Raw genomic sequence first — 8592 nt, forward strand, 5'->3', positions numbered from 1 at the left:
CAAACACACATAGTGTGTACATATGTATGTATGTATGTATAGGGAAAACGATTGCCTGGCCACATGTCCACTATAGCTCCAGTCCCGCCCTGCACGAGTTGTGCAAACAATCATAAATAAAGCAAGCAATCAAACATACTGTTGAGCACTGATTACCCTAATTCGTACGCCACAATTTGACACATGACAATTGACACTTAGTTACAATAGCAACAACAACAATAACAACAACAAGTCATATACACACACACACGCACAGGCACAGCCACAATCGGCAGCTATACATGCAAATTGGACAGCCTTCGAGCAGAGCGGAGAGGAGCAGAGCAGAGGCAGGCAGACAAACGATTTGACAACCATTTATTTTAGGCGCAATTGAATTTTAAGTAGTTAAATATGAACACCATATGCACCCACAGATATACTCGTATTTATACAAACATACATACATGTAGACACCAGTATGTGACCATGTCTGACAGTTATGTTTGTGCTTGTCCTTGTGCGTGCGTGTGGGAGTGCTGTAGTCCTTGTTGGATGGGCGACCATTTTGTCCGTTTGCCTAAACACAGTCATAAACATGACAATTGAAATTCATTGAATGTTTTTTGGTCATTGGCCATTGTTGCTGTTTCTCTCTCTGTTTCCGTTTCTATTACTGTTGCTGTTGGCAGTAAAAACGGTCAAATTAATTGGCATTACGGCATAAATGCGTTGGCGTTGACTGACTATAAGGTTCGAAGCCATTAGTGGCAGCAAATCGAGCTTGCGTGTGGGCCCATTGCGATTACAATTACGATTGCATTAATATTAAAACATAAACATTTCATTCGCCTTTGTTCGACAATTGACAATATGGTCATTGAGCACGATATAGGAAACACCTGAATCCACCCGAATACCGCCATTATGTAATGTGAAATTAGTCTGGTTCTCATCAAATTTATGTAAGGTGAGAACAGATAAGGTTGCACGCCAAATTTTTTTACTGTACAGAGATGTAATGTACACACAATAAGACACGTATAATGTACAACCATACACATTCTATGGGCTGACGTTGTTGGGGGAGAGGGTCGGTGCGGGATACATTGACGGCGGCTAGCAAAACAGCCTGTGGGAGGGTTCTTGACCGTACACTCCATCAACACCCATAATACATAATTAATTTATAGAGATCCCTATGCCTGGTACATAGAAAAAAAAGATAGTTGGGGCGGCACTTGCAATAGGCTAACAGTGAAAGAAAGAAAAAAGAAAGACAATGAAAAGAATCGGAAAATGTATTAAGAAACAGCAATACCTTCTTCAAAGCTAACCAGATGGTGTGGTTGCATACATGTAGGCATTGGTGCACAGTGAAATCCCATGAATAATTCTACTTCAATTCCACTTTGTATATTTCATTTTTGTGTTGCATGCAACGCAGCAACGTCGGCAACGTCACCAACACCTACAATGACAGACGACAGCAATTGGCTTTGATGGCGCTTGTGCTTTTTGTCTCCCATCTTCGCCATCGATAGAGCCGCACCACTTCAGGCACCACAATTGATACTAAATACATACACACAAATGTACATATACTTGTATATATATAATACACACACATATGTACTAAATGTATGTAGATGCCATGCCTTATTTACGCATTAATTAACAATATATACAATATAGACGTATTTGGCCAAAGGGTCTATGGCACTTTCTCATTTGTTAACAGAACATTTGTTCATACGAGTATGCATATATACAAGTACACAGTATATATACACTTCGTACAAAATCTGGTTACCCAACCTGCTGTTCCAATGCAAAATACCCTTTAGTTAAGCACTGAATATTCTTTAAAAAATCGATGTACAGTACATGAGAATAGACTGTTTTAAGAACATTATCTTTTACCTGGAAAATCGTGTAAATAGCGAATAATATTAAAAGTCATCCAAGTAGTTTCTATGTTTTTTCCGTTAATATTAATGGTTCCAGTAATATATATAAATATTTTTTAATTTGGTAGTTTATTTATTTTCTAGTTTTTATACCCTGTACCCAAAGGGTACAAGGGTATATTAGTTTAGTGCGAGTGCACATGGAACACACAGAAGGAGGCTTGGTAGACCCCACAAAGTATATATATTCTTGATCAGCATGACAAGCCGAGTCGATATAGCCATGTCAGTCTGTCCGTCTGTCCGTCTGTCTGTCCGTCTGTCTGTCCGTCTGTCTGTCCGTCTGTCTGTCCGTCTGTCCGTCTGTCTGTCTGTATGAACGCAAGGATCTCCGAAAGTATAAGAGCTAGAATAACCAAACTTGGTATACAGATTCTCCTGAGACCGAGAAAGGACGAGTTTGTTCATTTTTTCTGATCCACCCCCCCCACTCCGCCCCTATTAACGATTTTCTATAACTCCCGTAATTCTTGGAACTTTGAACTAAAATTTGGTAGTCACATTAGGTTAGTAATTATATAACCGTATACCAAGTCTCATTATGATAGAATGATCGGAAAGAAAGTTATAGCCATATAACCAGGCTCAATGCACACATACATACATATGTACAAGTACACAAACACGCATAGACACGATTCTGATATAATTGTAAATGTATGTATGCATGCATGGAATATTTTATATTTAATTAATTAATATTTAGTTAATTAATTAAATTAATTTAGTTAATTAATTTAATTAAATTAATTAATTAATTTAATTACTTTTTTGTGGGGTGGTACAGGGTATTTAAAAGTTGAGCCTGCTCGACTTTAGCATTCCTTTCTTGTTTATATTTATTTCCTTATTCACAATTCCAGTGCAGAGTCTACAGATTGTTTCACACTTGATTCAAGTAAGCTCAGTTCCAAATGTACTTTACAAACTTACCCGTGTTTTCCCTAAGTGTACTTGTTCTCATCTGATCTGATCTGCTTTGCGTTTTTTTGCTGCAATGTGCACTCAACTTAAACGCCTGTGTCAAATTTTTATCAATTATTCAGTTAAAATGCATGCCAAATCCCTTCAACTGTGCTCACAGGCTCAAAATCCAACAGCAACAACAAACACAACCAAAACAACAATAGCAACAATGTCGTTGGCCACACATGCCCTTTTGCCAATTGAATGACGAAAATATGCATTTATGGCATTAAAATCTTTTGGTTTCCGACTGTTTGAGCAAAATTCAAACTGGCCAGAGCAACTGGAAATCAAATAAAAAGAAATAAAAAAGTAAAGCATGCAACCAAATACATTTTCCCTCCCTTCCCCACCCCCGCTACCACATCTTCCCCCTTATCAGTTCATTTGTTAATCGTCCGCTGCCCATGGCCATCGACGCCGCTGCCTCTGGTGTGAATTCGAACAAAAGCAGACTAGGATCCGAAAGCATTGAAATATCGGATTTTTTTGTAACAAAACGGGGAAAATACGAAAACGCTTACCGAAATATGCAAAACACTATTGCTTTCATTGTTGTTGTTGTTGTTGTTGCGGCACAGAAGTCATCCGTAAATGTGGACGATTGGTGACGCGTCGCAGCAGCCATTCAGGAAGTTTTGCTCAATGCCTGCAAAAACACGAAATCAAAATAAAAAGGAAGAAGTGCAGGAATCGTACCTTTACGAGCCGCAATATGTTACCCATATTAGTCAGCAAGTTGCCATGATTACAAAATTAAAATATTTAAATATTTGTGAAGTAAATAAAGCCAATTCATTAAAAAAAAGTAACATCAACACTTGTACGAATGTGCTACCATTTTCGAAAAATATCTATTTTTGAGACTCGCAAAGCATGCCGAGAAGCAACCATAGTTGGCTTGCCTTTACTTTCAAAATTTGATTTAAACATGCCAAGTCTGAACTCAACATTTGTTCAGTTCTAAATTATATTTTGTAGAGAAAACACATACGAAAAAAAAAAAAAATATTTTTCAATATAGGATTAAGCAAAAAGTGAAATGTTTGTTAGGTTTAAGTAAAAAGTGTCAATTTCAAGTTTTTTAAAAAATGTCTGCGTATATACTATATTCAAGAGCATTACAATACATTTGCATTCCAGTCTCAAGTAAGTATTCATCCAAGTTATCCATACTTAGTTGTTGGCTCCATCCAGTAAGTGCGATTTTCTGCAGCACTACATACAGTTCCTATGACCCATATAGTACACATAACATCGAGAAGCACATGGAAGGACCAGTTGAGCAGGAACGAAGCAACCTATAGAGCCACAAAGCAAATGAGAAGTCTATGCCTCGGTGTAGTTATTAATTATTCTGTAGACTCAGGAGCAGTCACATTCAAGCAACAGATACATACCAAGGATTACCGGATCTCTCCGACGCTCATAAAGTAAGTGTTTATCCAAAATTTAACATTCCTAGTTCGTCATCTGAGAAGAGATATTTTCTGCAGCACTGTCCAACACTTGTGATCCATTTACTCGCATAAAACGGCATATACACGTATTCTACACTTTGAAACGTTCAGCCCAGAAGATGTTCTTAGAATAGTTGGTGAATATTCTCAAGACTCCATCTGGCACGCAACAGCATACAACATACCTATTTTATGAAATAAACCGGACTGCGGAGTGCGTAAGCATAGCAAGGCATTCGTTGATCCGCAGAAATATCCACATCGCCCAGAAGGTAGGAATTCACGCAACTTTGTTATTAATTAATGAACTTTGCTGATGGTTCCTGCAGCACCATTCAATCAAGAAAGATCAAATAAACCATCAATACACATACATATCTACATACATATCTACATACATATCTACATACATATCTACATACATATCTACGTACATACCTACATACCTGCATACATACATACATACATACATACATACATACATACATACATACATACATACATACATACATACATAGATACATACATACATACATAGATACATAAACACTTATACACTCACAAAGTACATCATAGTAAGGATAAATGTATAAATGTAAGTTTGCAAATCCGGGTTTAGAGAAGTATGTTCATTTTATTTGATCCACAGGCGAAGCCACATTTGAACACATTTTTATTTGTACGATCAAATCAAATAAAAATACAATGACAATGACAACGACCAGTCATCTGAACATCAAACGCATCAACATGACTGATCAAGTAAGTGTTCATCTATATGTTTGATGTGGCAGCCAAATCCAAGAAGGTGATCTTTTCAGCAGCATTATTCTACACCTTTACACTCGTATATTGGAGAAGTACTAGACTACGTCATACAAGTATAAGATGAAATTAAACTGCTGGCTAACCATATGCATACATATATATACATAATCAAATTTTGATTTGATACCCGGACTTAGATATACTTGTACTTTATGATTGAAAGAAAGATGAAATAAGTTGTAGAGAGAGAGAGAGAGAGAGAGAGAGACAGAGAGAGAGAGAGAGAGAGATAATGCACAATTTATATGTGATTGAACGTTTAAGAACATGTAAGTGCACAGATCTCATTCCCGAATGGTGAGTTAATATTCCACATTCTACCTCCGTTTTCTCCAGCTCTCAATTTTATACTTTACCACCGGATTGAACTTAAGCTTATATCTGAAGCACCTCACGGACTATGACCTTATACCCAGATTGAACTTTAGAGCAACGCGCTATTGAGCATCAGCTATTGTCTTTCCTTGATGCGGCATGAAGAGAGTTGGGTTCCTGTTGTTGCAGCTCATTAACGAGTTGAGCCTCAAATCGATTCTCGAAGAGCTCCCGCAGCAGCTATAGGAAAAAAGAGCAATAATTTCCATTTCGATACAAAAATTTTAAGTATATATTTTGATGTAGATATTTATTTGATATGCAAAATTAAAAATGTATTTTTACAAAACAAAAACGTATTTTTCTGATGGGTGTATTTTATGGCATTTCCACAATATGGAATTTGGGCAGTCATGCCGATTCCATATCAGGGAGTATTGACATTTAACCATCTAGAAAACATTAATTTAATTTAGAGTGGATGAGCTAATCGTCAACTCGTAAATTAAATTATCAATCACACAAACTATAATCGTTAAATGGAATGTGTTTATAGTATTTTCAGATTGGTAAATCATTTTCAAAATTGGTCAATCAGTGTCATCAAAGAAGGGATAAGCATTTAATCTGCGGAACTTGAGCTCAAGGGATCTTTACATTAGCTCATTTATTTAATAAGTCGATTTTGTCACGCTGTACTTGAGGGGTGAAATGCTTTACTAGAAATAAGATCCCATGCTGTTATGTGATATAGACATGTTCAGCTATTCGTTCGTCCGATAACTCTTGAGCCATTATAGCTAGGCACACATGGTATTTAGACTTGTCTTCTATGTTCGCAGAGCCATCTTACATTTTTATAGGGCCGATGGGTGGAAGAAATTATTATTCGTGGGATAACTATTTGCTTATAAAGATAGCCTAGGCCAATCTGGTATTTATCTACATTTTGTTAAAATGCCATAGCGCAAAGCTTCCATAGAAAATATTGACATAACAGAGCCTATATTAATGGATTCATTGAAGCGCGAAAAAGTGCGGATGCAGGGTATTAAGACTCGGCATAATTGCATAAGGAACAAAATATGTTGGGTGAAATTTTTTTTAAAAAAAAAGGTCCATTAGCTTAGATGCTGTGATGAAAAGAGATCTCACAGAGAACGACGATCAGTTCTTATTCGGATAGCAGTTATAGTTAGTGGTTTAAGAGAAAATATTAAATCAATGGAGCTGAATATGTAACCGTTTTTTTCCTCTGCTAATCGTAACATCTAGCGATTATGTTTTCACACGCGTACGAGTATGGGGCTGTCCTCTGGCCAGTTGGCTGGCAGCAGTCACGAGAAGCAAGGGTTATCATTGGGTATGGGGCACTAACCGGCACTATCTACTGCCAGACAGCACTCACTCACTCATACATACATACAAGCACACTCACATACTTGTAGTAAGTATTGACTACCCCATCAACCTCAGAGCTCATTTGAAATATGAACCGTCATAAATCAACATAAAACGTCTGCCGGGCACTCACTCAAAGGGGCCAGAGAGTGGCCATAGGTCTGGGTTTGGCCTGGCATGGGTGTGGTTGTTGCTCTTATTCTTGTGGTTGCTGTTGCGTCTAATGAAGTCCTCGGCGAGTGACGAAAGGAAGGCGAGAAATGTGCTTGGTCAAACGGACTGTGTGGGAAATAATTGTAATTGTGGGTGGCTCTCCGCCGGCTTGAAGTTGACCTTGTGGTTAGCCCAATTTATGTGTCAATTGTGGACAGCTGATATTTCATTTTAAGTGCGGCTAATTACAATTGTTCGCTCAAATGGTTTAGCATTTCGTGCGAGATTAAAAACGTATCAGAATGAAAGTTTGCCTTGTGAGAAATTGTACAAATCCGTGGGGATGGCATTAAATATATATTGTCGCAGTCAAGCCATACATACAAGACACAAACAGAAAGACGCTGTATACACACACGCACACACACACACTTACACACTTGTCTAAGCGATTTTTGATTACACTTCCGTCGGAAATTATCATACATCCTTCAGCTTGAATAATTTTCATGGAAAATCGCGAGTACGACAAGAAGAACAACTACAAGAAAAAGGAAAGTGTGAGCAGAGGTATGACGATAGCTAACACACACCTGTCGCCCCTCCACCCATCACCCCCTGACTGATGTCACCCTTGGATTCTTGCACCCGCATCCGCACATCACACACACCGCACATCGCACACCACACACCACACTTTCAAATTGTACATTTTTATGCACACTTTAAAATTTTAGGTCGACTTGCGTGTGGCCACCAAACATAACCGAAAAGGCACATGTGTGGGTAAGCAGTTAGCCCATGCTGAGCAGGCAGACAGGAAGACAGACAGACAGACAGACAGACAGACTACGTCGGAGCCATACTCCTATCAAAACAGTTTCCAAGCGCCGACAACAGCACTCACACCGACGCGACGTGCGGAGAAACCCAACACTAATTAAAGGCATTTGTTGTAGCATTTTCATTCAATTAATTATTTCGACTATCAACGCTGTCAATCTTTTTTATCAACAGCAACAAATCTGCCGAGCCAAACAAGCCAGGAGGCCACTCGTTCGGGCAGACAAGTGAGGAAAGTTGCGCGAGTTGGACGAAGCTTATTTGTTTTGTCAGGCAGGCAGGCAGGAGGCAGGCAGGCAGGCAGGCAGACAGACAGACGGCCAGGATGCCAGAAGGCAGAGGCTGGATGAGAATCTGGCAGGCTGCTAACAATGCTTTGGCATTACGCTTTGTTATGCATTAAAGCTCCCCCTCCCTTCCTCCATCTCCCAGGCACACTCTTTCTCTCTCCTCTAGCTCTTTTTCGCCATAAGGACGATGTGGAGCGCTGTTGGCTGTCACCTGCTGGCCCCCGCCGCTTAAATGTCCATTGGTCGTCAGTTGTTATTTGTCTAGTGTTTTGCTTTTTTGTAAATTGGCTTTTATTGTTAATGCCTGCAGTGGAGAATGTGCTGCAAAAGGGCGAAAGCAGGAGCGGAAAACGATGGCCAGGGCCAAAGAAGAGCCCCTACGTT

At 38.9% G+C, this 8592-nt stretch overlaps 1 long non-coding RNA gene across 3 annotated transcripts; it reads left to right on the forward strand.

Annotated features, from left to right (window-relative positions):
- The first annotated feature begins 3939 nt into the window (after window positions 1-3939).
- Window positions 3940-5876, forward strand: LOC115626904. 3 transcript variants are annotated; one of them, XR_003995626.1, is made up of 7 exons: window positions 3940-4067; window positions 4135-4351; window positions 4415-4650; window positions 4708-4973; window positions 5028-5140; window positions 5200-5475; window positions 5543-5876. It is a non-coding gene; the product is annotated as an uncharacterized LOC115626904 (long non-coding RNA). The 3 variants fall into 3 exon arrangements; XR_003995627.1 differs by having other exon boundaries at window positions 5203-5475; XR_003995628.1 differs by having other exon boundaries at window positions 3981-4067; window positions 4165-4351.
- The last annotated feature ends 2716 nt before the right edge of the window (window positions 5877-8592 follow it).

The sequence above is a fragment of the Scaptodrosophila lebanonensis genome, unplaced genomic scaffold (assembly GCF_003285725.1).
Source record: "Scaptodrosophila lebanonensis strain 11010-0011.00,11010-0021.00 unplaced genomic scaffold, SlebRS2 tig00000089-arrow-pilon, whole genome shotgun sequence".
Taxonomy (NCBI): domain Eukaryota; kingdom Metazoa; phylum Arthropoda; class Insecta; order Diptera; family Drosophilidae; genus Scaptodrosophila; species Scaptodrosophila lebanonensis.